This window comes from Mytilus californianus, unplaced genomic scaffold, assembly GCF_021869535.1.
Source record: "Mytilus californianus isolate M0D057914Y unplaced genomic scaffold, xbMytCali1.0.p SCAF_6, whole genome shotgun sequence".
NCBI lineage: Eukaryota > Metazoa > Mollusca > Bivalvia > Mytilida > Mytilidae > Mytilus > Mytilus californianus.
The window spans coordinates 74,538,065-74,551,780 of record NW_026262712.1 but is presented as its reverse complement, the minus strand read 5'-3'; the positions used below and the strand labels follow the sequence as shown (position 1 = coordinate 74,551,780).

Genomic DNA, 13,716 nt, shown 5'->3' with positions numbered 1-13,716 from the left:
ATAAAATTGCCCCCTCCACATTGAAATTTTTAGCATAGTCAATTACATCTTGAATTTGTCTTAGACTAAACCCAATGTATCTATTTTTCACGTAACCCTTTTGGTCAGCATTACAACAGTTAGTAAAACTATCTTGAGCCTATGCGCAAGTGTATAAGCAAGAATTTCAACATCAACATTTAATAAAGTAATTGACCTATAGTTATCCAAAGATTTTTAATCATTCTTTTTAAAGATTAGTGAAATTGACCCCTTTTGGGGGAATTTATCAAAGTTTTCTTGTTATATGACTCATAATATACCATGGTTTGTAAGTTTTGGATTTGGGGCCAATGTAGGATCGTAAGTGTTCATAATTGAACAGCCGTGTAAATAACAAAATCAATATTAGTACTGATAAAGTTGATCCTTTCCTTGAAGTTTTCTACCGGTAAAGCCAAACTTTCTAACCAAATCTTTATTTTTTTAAAGAATTTCTATAACGATGGTGATTTATTCTGCTCGATATATATCTAAAGAATTGCTACTGATTGCTAGTTGGTTATACAAAAAAAAACATCAGCAACTATGTATTAATTTCTAATAAAATATACGTATTTTGTTCGCAATCACCACTAAGCTAAAGAGAAACTTTGAACCTACTCAGTTTGACTTAATACCGGGTGTGTACTAACATGAGCAACACGAAGTATCCACGTGTGGAGCAGGATCTGCTTACCCTTCCGGAACACCTGAGATCACCCCCGCGGTTTTTTGTGGGGTTCGTGTTGATCAGTCTGCGGTTTTCTATGATGTGTTTTGTAAACTGTTGTTTATTTTTTGTCCTTTTTCGTTTGTTGCCCTGGCGTTGTCAGTTTGTTTTCGACTTATGAGTTTGAATGTCCCTTTGGTATCATTGGCCTCTTTTTTTGAAACTATTTAGTATCTAGGTTTTGCGAATGAGATAAATATTCTAAACATTCGACAAATCTATTATACAAAAGATAAGAATGTAGTTTCTTTCTAAATTCCTTATACAAGAACACCTCAACCAACACTAAATGTAGCCAAAAAAGAATAAGTCATACTTTGTGACATAAAACATTGCAACTATGGCGTTTCAAACGTTGCAATATTCACAAAACATATAATATATGTTCATAAAATTAAAACATTGTTCGTAAAAACGAATATATGTTCATAAAAACAAAATATATATTCAAAAAATCAAATATGTGTTCATAAAATAAAAGATGTATGCATAAAACATACGTAATTGTTCATAAAAAAATAGTTGTTCTTAAAAAATTTATATATGTTCATAAAAATAAATAATTGCTCATAAAATTAAATATATATTCATAAAAAGTAAATATATATTCATGATAAGTTCAATACATATTCATACACACAAAAGTTTTATTAAAAAACAATTGTGTTCATAAAATAACATATATGTTCTTCAAATTTTTTAAAAACGTTCAATAATTTGCATCAGGTGATATCTCGTTGCTTTTGTAACAGTGTATTTGATTGGGTACGCTCTGAAACCCGGACCATACCCGGAGTGGATGCCGGACCTTGATTGAGTAAATTATGGGAAAAAGTGTTTCAATTTACTAGCATTAGGTTCTCCTTTTGTGTACCCAACTGAGGGGAATGATTTTAATTTTTGGAGCACTGGAATTGGATATATGGTAATATATATATTTCAACTTTATTTATGTTAAATTGATGATTGTATACACATTTGCAAGATACATGACAAAATATTAGGAGAATTCTCCGAAAAGGCCACCGAGTTTCCATATATGAAAATAACTATTTGATTAAACCTATTCTTTCAGTATAAACGAACTTATCTAATCTTAAATAAGTGAGTCTGGGTTGTGCATAAAATGACCCCGGACTTCAAGTTTTTTTTCAAAAGTGAATTGTTTCGTTGATTCCCCGATATATGTTGTTTAAGGGATTTTCTGTTGATAATCAACTCGGCAAAATGATAAATAAGCGAAAAGGAAAAATAAATGTTCCAGCTAAAAATTATCTAAATTACCTTCTGTCGATGTGTATTGATTTCGTATACTCTTAAGTCCGGGATCACTTCAGGTCATAACCCGGACTCATTTATTCATGATCAGATAATTCCGTTTATACTGAAAGAAATGGTTTAAGCAAATAATTATTTTCATTTATGGAAACTCGGTAGCGTCTTTGGAGAATTCTTCTAACATTTTTGTATGTGCTTTCAAAATTTGTCTTGCAAATATGTATACAATCTTCAATTTACCATTAATAAAATAAATATATATATATATGTGTGAAGAACTCGGAGGTGCGATGGGGAAGCTGAAGTGCCATGGTCCGTTCGCTGATGTGTGATGGCCTATATGACGCGTGGTGGCTTGTTTAAAATCTACAGATGTGAAATTATTTAATTGTTTTATAGTAAGCATATAAAAAATATTCATTATAGTCTATGTATGTCCTTAGTTACAGTTGCATATTAAATGAGAAATCGTCCTGTTTGATTTTCTTCTTTAACATTTTATTTTTACCTGGTTCTTCTCATGAGTTCCTCTTTTACAGTAACATTATAATAGAGAGGGTCTGTTTACGAACCCGTATGTATTTAGACAATAATGCCACGATCCATCGTACGTATATTAAAACCTTTTGTAGATTTCGAAAAAAAAATCCGCTACAGAAGGTTAACTCGACCAATAACTCCGTTTCCTGTAGTTTATAACCCCTTAATTAACCTAAAAACTCGAAAACTTATTCTACAGTAACACAATGTAACGTCGACCTAAAGCAAGCAAACTGCCTTCTACATAGACATGAAAAGTATTGAAAATATAGTCTATTTAGTCCATCGCACTTCAGCGTTACCACCATCGCACTTCGGCATAGCTATCAACAAGATAGCGTCACAATGCCGCCATCGCACTTCAGCGTGATCAAAAACACACTTCAGCGTCCAACCATAGCTCTTCAGCGTGACCATCGCGGTTCGGAGTACCATCGCGGTTCAGAGTCCTACATATATATATATATATATATATATATATTCAAGTCTAAATTGAAAACAACGTTCAAACCTATGATTGCGTTGGATAAAAACCGCAATTTTTATACGTGTGCATGCAAAACAAATTTCTTGTTAGAGGGGTCTAAATACAGCACAAACAACATTTTCCATAAGACCAAAAAAGTGAAAAAGTATATTTTAACAAAACGCATTTGACTAACAGGTCGAACAACAAATGTTCTTAAACCCTGCTGACTGCCATTGGCGATTGCCAAATAAACGGATCACCGATGTAATAAATGGATCTTAATTAAAAATTTAATACTAAACAGATATATATATATATTTATATTATTATCATAATTCAATTCCAGTGCTCCAAAAATTAACTTCAGTCCCCCTCGGTAGGGTACACAAAAGGAGACCCTACTACTAGAAAATTGAAACACTTTTCTCCCTTGATTTTCTCAGTCTGAGTCTGGCGTCTGGTCCGGTTTCGGGTTTAAGATAATAGTCCGGGTTCGGAGTCCGGTCCGGTCTGGGTTTCAGTGCGTACCTTATCGGATACACTGTAACAAAAGCAACGAGGTATCCCATGATGCAAATTATTAAACGCATTTATAAATTTTTTAGAACATAGATATTATTATATGAACACATATTTTTTATTTTTTTGCATGAAAATTTTATGTGCATGAATATATATTGAACTTTTCGTGAATATATATTTAACTTTTTATGAATATATATTTAATTTTATATGAATATATATTCAACTTTGATGAACAATTATTTATTTATATTAACAAATATTTCTTTTGTATGAACACTTATTTGTTTTATGAACACATATGATATTTTTAAGAATTTTTTTTTTTTTTAATGAACACATATTTAGATTTTTTGAATATATGTTTTGTTTTTATGAACATATATTCGTTTTTACGAACATACATTCGTTTTTACGAACAATTATTTAATTTTATTAACATATATTTTATCTTTTATGAATATTGCAACGTTTGACACGCCATATGCAACCGTAACATATATCTTGATTTAGGAAGGGACAGATCACTTTTTGAAAATCTATCAGATGCAAATAGACTCTTTGAAACTGACACGATCAAAAACGTAGATATTTTTATTGACAACAAATTTCTTATGTTTGATGATTATGCTTTTACCTAGAGTTTTGCCTTTCCTATGGAAACTAAATGCACCCCATATTTATTTGCACATGTTCTTATTTGTATGAAACAACTTCCTACAGTAGATTCTAAAAAAGAAAGAAAAGAAGATGTTGACATTAGCCTTTCACTTTACATCGCGCTTTTATGCTGATGAGTTTTAATTTGGTCCTCAAACTACTCAATTCAATTTTATCACTGAAGATTAAAAACTTAGTGAATAAATATATAAATTGGTAAATTTAATCAAACCAAAATAGACCTTCTGTAACCTTTACAGGACGGACATTCAGTGATCTTCTAAATTTTTAAGATATCAATAGCAAGAAACGGTAGAATCATTTTTATATACACTTTGAATTGTCAAGAGACCATTTAAATTGTCATTTATATTGGGGTTTTTTTTTGCACTTTATGCACACATGAATTGTGTTTAGTACTTATATGATTATACCAGAGACAATAGCATGGACAGAGGAAATAATGAAATACAGGAAATCATTTAATATTTCCTGTATATAGGAAAACATATCGGAATATAGTATATTATATAATAAATATTATATTTATAATTATAATTAGGTTTTCAGGATTTAAAACGAAGGTATTAATGAATGATTGTTGTTTTGCTTGTTTTAAAGATATTTAACATTCCATGTTTTTTGTAAAATTACGTTTTGAAAATAACAATGTTGTGATTATCTCAAGAGGAAAAGATTGTGTAACAGAAAGTCAAGGTAATGCTTTTTATAGTTTTTTCTCAGGTCTATCAACAATGTTTCCTTGTACTGGTAAAATAATCTTTTTATTTTGCATGACGGTTGGATTACTAGAGGGAAGTTATAAGTTATAATTGACCCTAGGTTATAATGAAAAAGCTAACGATTAGGGTTAGAGTTTTTGACTGATTATTACATTTTGTTTTGATGATCACAGCTCAAGGTGAGGAGAGGATGCAGGACTCAGAAACATAATATACCCCGCAACATTCTGTCTAGGTTAGTCTATGAAAAGGTATATACTCTGAAATTTAGAGCGAGGGGCTTACCCCGAGCTCTTAATTTCATAGTATATACCATTTCATAGACTATCCAATTTAGCACAGATTTACAACTCGAGTAATCTTTTAATTGGTCTATTGATAGTTTATTTTTGGCTGACTACTTGTATCACAGGTGTTTGTAAAACGGAGCTCATTAACGAAGTTTTGTAAATCTACTCACTAGTATCATTGTAAAATATGTGATTTTAAAAAGCTCTTGACTCCAGATTGAAAAGATGGTAGCTGCTGGTGTAGGTATGTTTATTGGTATAAAGCAGTGTTTTACTATACATGTACTTCTTTACATGGTAAGATGACAGAATAAATTGACCAAAAGCAGGCAATAATTAAATTGCAGTGGAAGCTTTACATGTCATGAAAACATTTTTCAATTTCACAGTAAAACTAAAGCTATAATAAATTTGAAATATATAGATAGTATGCAGTGGCGGATCCTAGGGGTAGGTCTGGGGGTTGAACGATCAATGCTTTTGAATGGTGACAAATGGTTGGAACCCCCCTTTTAAAAATGGCTGGATCCGCCCCTGGTATGTCCCCATAGATAGTCTAGCGGATAGTCATTAAAAAGCAACTACCAATAGATCACAGATACTAGGATTTATAGTTTTTTATTTTATTTCAAAGTAAAAACTAAAAGATGTATCAGAACATGTATATACATATATATGTAAGTGGCACATTCTCTTCAGACATTATTACGGTTTTTCAATTCATGACATTGTCCTGAAAATGCATGAAATATTTGCCACTGGACATTAAGCAACCAATAATCAATCAATCAATCAATTCATGACGGAATAAACCAAGTTGCCTTAATTTCCCTTCACAAGGTTTCATAGAACACACTTTTTTGTGTACAAAGTAATTGCATGGATGATAAAATAACACAATTTTAAGATGGCGAACGTTGTACTCTAATCAAGGTATAAAGAACCATATGTGTTACTCTTTATTAAAATGAAAGAAACTTGCAATCGTCAAAAACATTTATTAGATCCAAAGATTTAAATAGAAGGATATTTAAAAATCAATGTGAAATCTAATTACTAACTATTTAATTAAATTTGGAACACAGCATTTTATTTCAAAATAGCCAGTGGCAATTTTTGTTTAATATCTTGATTACGATACAATGAAATCTTACACTTGTGGTAATTCATGCGTAGTTACTTAGTACACGGAAAAGTATGTACTATGAAAATTAGAAGGCAAAATCAAGCAATTTGATTGGACGAGAAGTTGTAAGTGTGTGCTAAATAGATATATGTCGTATATGTCAAAGCTTGGGGCCCGTGTATTTTTTATGAATAGTTCACATCATGTTATTCCTATTAATCACATTAAAAGGTCGTTATTTTTCCTGTTATTAGAAACAAATATTGTTTTTTCTTTCTTTTTATCAACTTAAACATATACTATATTATTACATATATGATAATAGATTATACCAGCATTTAACTAACATCAACAAAATACACAATACACAAAATACATGTTTTCATAGTGATTAAGATTATAACACAATGTGGACTGCTGTACCTCAATTTTTGACATTTTTACCTAGTATGTCTGTTTGTTTTGCTCACACATTGATGTCAATATAATGGAATTCCATATGACTGTAATACAAGTGAGAGGTTTAGCTAGCTAAAAAACCAGGTTTAATCCCCCATTTTCTACATAAGGAAATGCCTGTACCAAGTCAGGAATATGACAGTTGTTTTCCATTCGTTTGATGTGTTTGAGCTTTTGATTTTGCCATTTGATAAGGGACTTTCCGTTTTGAATTTTCCTTGGAGTTCTGTATTTTGTGTTATTTTACTTTTTCTTTCGTTTGTATCCAATTTGTGACATGAATAAATACATCATATCTTTCATTTTCTGGTATGTCACTTCCTTTTAATGAAACATTTACATATTTAAGTGTTATATGTATATATAAAAGTTTGTATATTCTTTACACACTACCGCTTATTCGCTTTAGGGCATAGGATGCCTGCGTTGTACACGTTTTAAACCTCATGTGGACCATTTATAAATATTTTAAACTATAAATTAACTTACGTAAAAAGATTGATTTCCTATCTCGCAAAACAATTTATTTCCTTAATTATTCATGTATCGCTATAAGGTTACAAGGAAGTAATTATTTACATAGGCGACAATGGTAGCCTTTTTTGTTTTCCCTATCAAAGATCCATTGAAAAAAATGTCGAAATCTGAATTATCAACCCCTTTGGGTGTAATTGAAACTGCAAAACACATATGGTGCGGCAGCTTTTTTGATAGAAAAATGGCATTTTTTTAGGGTACTCAACGATTCCGGAATTTTCGAAATAGTATAAATGAAGAACACCCCTTGCTAAATTTGGCACAGAAAATGTTTCTCGTCACAGAGAGTGTTCTCTAAAATTCTCGCTATTTCTACACCAATGGCCAACACTCATTTCTCACTATTTCAATTTTGATTTCTAATTACTAGGGCAGCTTCTACCTACTATCTTGGATGTGAAATCTAGGTGGCGCCAATCATCTTTAGTAGTAGGGGATGTGGGGGTTCTGGCGACTTTTTGCTAATGTTAAACCTATGGGAGAGGATACCCATGAGGATACCCATTGAGGATACCCTCTGACGTCATCATTTGGTATTACAAGACTAATTAATTAAATTAATTTCTTTGGGGGATAAGGTCATTATAAACTGTTACTAATTACGTTTGTGTTAATTATGGATACGTATATGATTTTTTTTCTCTTTAAATTTAATTGATGAAAATTCCCAGTCTATTAATAGATGTCGGAAATCCCCATCTAAGTGTGTATTAACAGAGACATGCGTATATATATATATAAAGTGCCTAGAAAATCAACCTAACGATGTTATATATATATATTATTGTATTATATGTCTCTGGTATTACATAATATTTATTCACCTACGGCTAAAGACGATTAAGCTGTGATAACATGATTATTAAATCAATATTCAAAACGTGTTTAAACTTGTCCATTATTGTACGTAGTGACCTTTAACATGTTTGATAAGACGCCATGTTGAAAATATATAATTATGGCGTCGGTCTTTTTAAAATAAGTAAATCGTCATATTATTGGAATAAAATAGTATTCTTCATCTAAATATTTAAGGGGTGAAATTTTTTAAAGTATTTAATCTTGAATTTATAATATAATTGCTAAATCACTGAAAGCGTGCCTTTGTCGTACGATATAATCTTAGCATGTTTAGACTTGTCGATAATCTGATTTAAATTAGTAGTCGCGATGTTGAAAATATCATAAACATAACCGCGTCAGTCTTTTTGAAAGAAGTAAATCATAATATTTGTTGAATTAAATAGTATTATTCTTCCAAATATGAGATTTATCAAGTATTTAATTTTAATGTGTTTGATGATACATACTGTTATAATGAAATTGTCTATTGTTTAATATCCAACTACCATCCCTCCGTTAATCATATAATATATTGTATAAATTGAAAACTTATTTTATTATTTCCTCGAAAATATTCACGTTTAAACTGAAATCCTTTTACTATAAAATGCCAAACTGATAAACAACACATTTCAAAGCCTTCTGTTGTCCTCAATAACCTGATGTGATTAAGTACATGGGTGAATGACCATTAATGTAAACATGTCAAATTGTGATTATTTCTACTTTTTTTTTTTAGACTGTCCTGAACCTTTAAACTTATATTAATTTTTAATAAACTTATTCATTAATAAATGTTTTTATTTCAAGTTAATTTGCATTACATAAGGAGCAGATAAAACAACGTCTGATCGCTACAACAGGTAAATTAGACTGAACTGATTATCGATCGAAAAAATTTGCCGGATTCGAAATTAACCAATCAGATTACGTAAATTACGGAATTTCCACAATTCATGAAAAATCTGCTATATAAACGAAGAGAATTGCGGGGCTTGGACAGTCTTATCGAAGATATTCTAAAGGTGAAATCAAGTCAGAGTTTACATCCACGGTATTAAGGATTTAAAGGTATGGTACGCCTAATAATCATTTACGATCTACAGGCTTGAATTATTACAATTATAGTTCTCTTGCTTTATTTATTCTTTACATAAATTACCAACTAATTTTACGACAGATAAATAAATGGAATTGACAGATGCATATCTTTAAAATATTGCAAATAAAAAAAAAATAAAAGGGGGAGGCTATATTTTAATTTCGAGTTCTCGAAAGTTTGAAGTAGTCTCCTGCACTGGTAAGGTGTACTGACTTAGGGCAGTGTCATTTAGCTTACAATGGAGAGGAAGTGTCATGTGACATGCCCCGCTATAGTCAGGAAGACCTCTCCGACCAAAACCTTTGCAGTCTTGCTTAACTGCGAGAGCAGCTCTGTTTCCAGTGATGGAAATGTCGACGGGCGGTGACTGCTTTGGCGAAAGCCTTAGTCAAATATTCTTGAATATCAATCAGTTCGTTATTCATAGCAGTATCAAGACTGGGAACCCATACGGTCGGTAGACTGAGGAGTCGTTTTTCCGACCCGTGGGTGAGTACCAGTGGCGATAGACTCCTTTGATATGAATAATAACTGGTTATTTTTTATCTTTATTAAATGACTTATTTAATATTTAAAAGAATATTGAGCTAATTACATTTTCAGTTATTTGGGGAGCGAAAACAGAAAAATGGAAGCAACGAATACAAAGACATATACTTGCTATGAATGCGGACAAATATTCAGCAAAAAATCTAATTTATATCGACACAAGAAGACGGTTCACACGAGCGAAAAATTTGTGTGTTGGTTGTGTAATGTACCGTTTAACAGACGTGACAACTATCTACGTCACATGACGAGGCACGAATCAACGCAAAAAGGGGGAAGTAGTACTAAAGATTTTGTGAAAACGGACAAAGAGTTGGACCCATGCAATTTCAAAGCACTTAACGGAACAGTAGAAACACATACTATCGAGGCAAAAGGATTAAATAAATTTTATCCGATGGCATTCTTGAAAATTCAGTTTGATAATATTAAAGATGTTATCAAGCATAAAATCAAAGAAAGAGGTGGAATGAAGTGGTAAAATGAAAGTAAAAATGAGCAGACCAAAAGGAGATAATGCAGAAACTGCAGAGCCACATTTCAGAGGAAAATGCCAAACCAGTTTGAAATTTGAGGATATAGATGAAGGATTAAAGGAATCTATCAAAAAGATGTATACGTCTTTCATTGAATATCAGCGACAAGGGAGTAATTGGACGGTGGATAAAGTGGTAGATCTTACCATACGTATGGCACGTTACAGACCCTTAAAAGGCTCAAGTTATGTTCCACTTCCGATCAAGCTCAGATCAAAACATGCTGTTATTAATGTGAAAAACAAGGACAGCAAATGTTTCATGTGGTCTATTTTGGCTGCAATGCACCCAGCGAAACGTGATGGAGAGCGGGTTTGGAAGTACAAGGAACACGTATCCAGCTTGAACTTTGAAAACATCATGTTTCCTGTGAAATTGGCCGACATTCCAAAGTTCGAAAAACAGAACAAAACATCAATTAATGTCTTTGGATTCGAAAAGGGTGATGTATTCCCGATACACATTACGAAACATCGGTATGAACAACATATAAATCTACTCATGATATCAGATAGCACAAAATCACACTATTGCTGGATCAAAGATGTAAATATGTTGTTAGGGGATCAGCATAGCCATCGCGCAAGACATTATCACTGTCCATACTGCTTACACGGATTTACAAAAGAAAGAATATTAAACAACCACCTACCAAACTGCCAAACCCACGGACCACAGAAAATCGAACTTCCTACTGAAGAAAATAAGTGGTTACATTACAAAGACATACGTAAACAGCTTAAGGTGCCATACATTATTTATGCAGATTTTGAATGTCTTCAAGAACCAATACTAGATAGCAACGAGTGTGATCAAAAGACGAAAAAGACTACGTTACATGTACCATGTGGCTTTGCATACAAGGTCGTTGGTCTTACACCTGAAACGTCAAATGAACCAGTAGTATATCGCGGTGCCGATGCTGCCGACAAATTTGTGGAGTGTATGGTAAAGGAACAGGAAGAAATAGAACAAAGATTCAAACATTGCGAGCCAATGATCATGACAAGGAGTGATTGGCAATCGTTTAAGAAGGCAACTCATTGTCACATATGTAAAATAGAACTAGCAGACAATAGAGTGAGGGATCATTGTCACGTGACTGGAAAATTTAGAGGGGCGGCTCATAACGACTGTAATATCAACTATAAGTTTACAGGTCGAATTCCAGTTGTTTTTCACAATCTGAGAGGATATGATAGTCATTTAATCATGCAAGCTATTTGAAAAGTTGAAGGAAAACAGCTGAATTGTATCGCTAATAATATGGAAAAGTATATTTCTTTTTCATTGGGATGTATGGATTTTATAGACTCGCTCCAGTTCATGTCTTCGTCATTACAAAAACTCGTGGAAAACCTTGCAAAAGAAGGTGCTAGTAAATTTAGACACATGACAAGCCACTTTGGAGAAGAACAGATACGACTGCTTCTGCGAAAACAAGTGTACCCATACGAGTATTTTGATTCTGAGGCAAAGTTTTTAGAATCTCAACTGCCATCGATTGAAGCTTTTTACAGTACACTTTCGGGAGAAGGTATAACCACGCTGGACTATGCACATGCACAACACGTATGGCAATTGTTTAACATACAGAATCTTGGACAGTACCACGACTTATACGTTCTATCAGACGTTCTTGCATTAGCTGACGTCTTTGAAAATTTCAGAGAGATCTGTCTCAACTACTATGGACTGGATGCTGCACATTTTTATACGTCACCCGGTTTAGCCTGGCAGGCTGCCTTGAAAATGACAGGTGTCAAGCTGGAATTACTCACTGACCTAGACATGCATTTGTTTATAGAGAAAGGTTTAAGAGGGGGAATATCAATGATATCCCATCGTCATGCCAAAGCTAACAATAAACATGTGCCAAACTACGACCCAAATCAACCCAATAATCACGTAATGTACCTAGATGCCAACAACTTATATGGATGGGCTATGTCCCAGGCACTTCCAGTTGAAGGTTTCAGATGGCTAAACGAATGCGAAATTGAGAACCTACACATAAGTGACATTGCATATGACAATAAAAATGGTTATATATTAGTTGACTTAGAATATCCAAGGGAACTGCACGACAACCACAACGAATATCCACTCGATAAATTTAAGGAAGAGAACAGATATAAAACTTTTGAATGACCAATCAAAGGCCAGAAAACTAATCAGCAAACCAACATTTCATGCCTTTAAAATATTCAACGACGACTTGGTGGCTGTTCACATGCTGAAACAACGATTATACTTAAACAGACCCATCTACGTGGGATTCACTATACTCGATTTGTCAAAGACGCTTATGTACGATTTTCATTACAATTATATGAAGGATAAATATGGGCCTAGAGCAACACTCTTGTTTACGGACACCGACTCGACTATGCTACAGCATCAACACCGATGATATATATCAAGATATGATGGAGGACAAACACTTGTGTGATACGTCAGAATATAGCCCTGAACATCGGCTTTATAGCACATTAAATAAAAAGGTGTTAGGAAAGATGAAGGACGAAACACATGGTATCCCCATACAGGAATTCGTTGGTCTCAAATCGAAGATGTACTCATTGATATATGAGGAGAATGAACAACTCTGTGAGAAGAAGACGGCAAAGGGTATAAAGAAGAATGTGATCAAACATGACACAAGACACGAACATTATAAACAAAGTTTATTCAATAAAGAAATCCACATGTCTACCATGACACAGATCCGTTCATACGACCACAAGTTATATAATATATCCATCAACAAACTTGGCTTATCCCCTTATGATGACAAAAGATACTTACTAGATGATGGAATACAAAGTTTGGCCTTTGGACATTGGAGAATATAATTAGGATGTATGTCAATATTTCAATCACTATACGTCTATCATTTGAAGGAAGAGGACGTGTTTCAAGAGCTCTCTAAGATGTCGAATACTTGTCCAGATTGTGGTACAGAATTTTCGAAAAAGATGTTATGTTGCGACACCAAAGAAACAAACACAGAATTAGTCAACCATATCCGCAGAGCAATGATGCATATCCACCGCCGCCGCCACCACCGCCTCCGCCTCCGCCGCCGCCGCCGCCTCCGTATCCGACGCCGCCGCAACCGAATGTGATACTACATCATCCATTCACTATGATGTTGGCTGGACCTACTGGTTCAGATTACACGTTTTGGATGAAAACATTATTGAAGCGAGCACGGACCATGATAAAACCATCACCTGAGAGGATTATATGGTGTTATAAACGGTGGCAGCCATTATTTAGTGAACTGCAACTAACCATTAAAAACATTT

The 13,716-nt window shown here is 33.3% G+C and overlaps 1 protein-coding gene across 5 annotated transcripts in view; it reads right to left on the bottom strand.

Annotated features, from left to right (window-relative positions):
* LOC127705147 (uncharacterized) overlaps nt 1-13,716 on the bottom strand; it is a 236,547-nt gene that overhangs the window by 208,580 nt on the left and 14,251 nt on the right. For 3 of the 5 annotated variants that reach the window (XM_052209403.1, XM_052209402.1, XM_052209399.1), the window contains exons 1-2: nt 7,328-7,393; nt 4,198-4,289 (exon numbers count right to left, since the gene is read on the bottom strand). The gene's annotated coding sequence lies outside the window, so the exon portion shown is untranslated. Of the gene's footprint in view, nt 1-2,035; nt 2,127-4,197; nt 4,290-7,327; nt 7,394-13,716 lie in introns of those variants that run through there. The other 2 variants (XM_052209400.1, XM_052209401.1) reach the window with 2 other exon arrangements.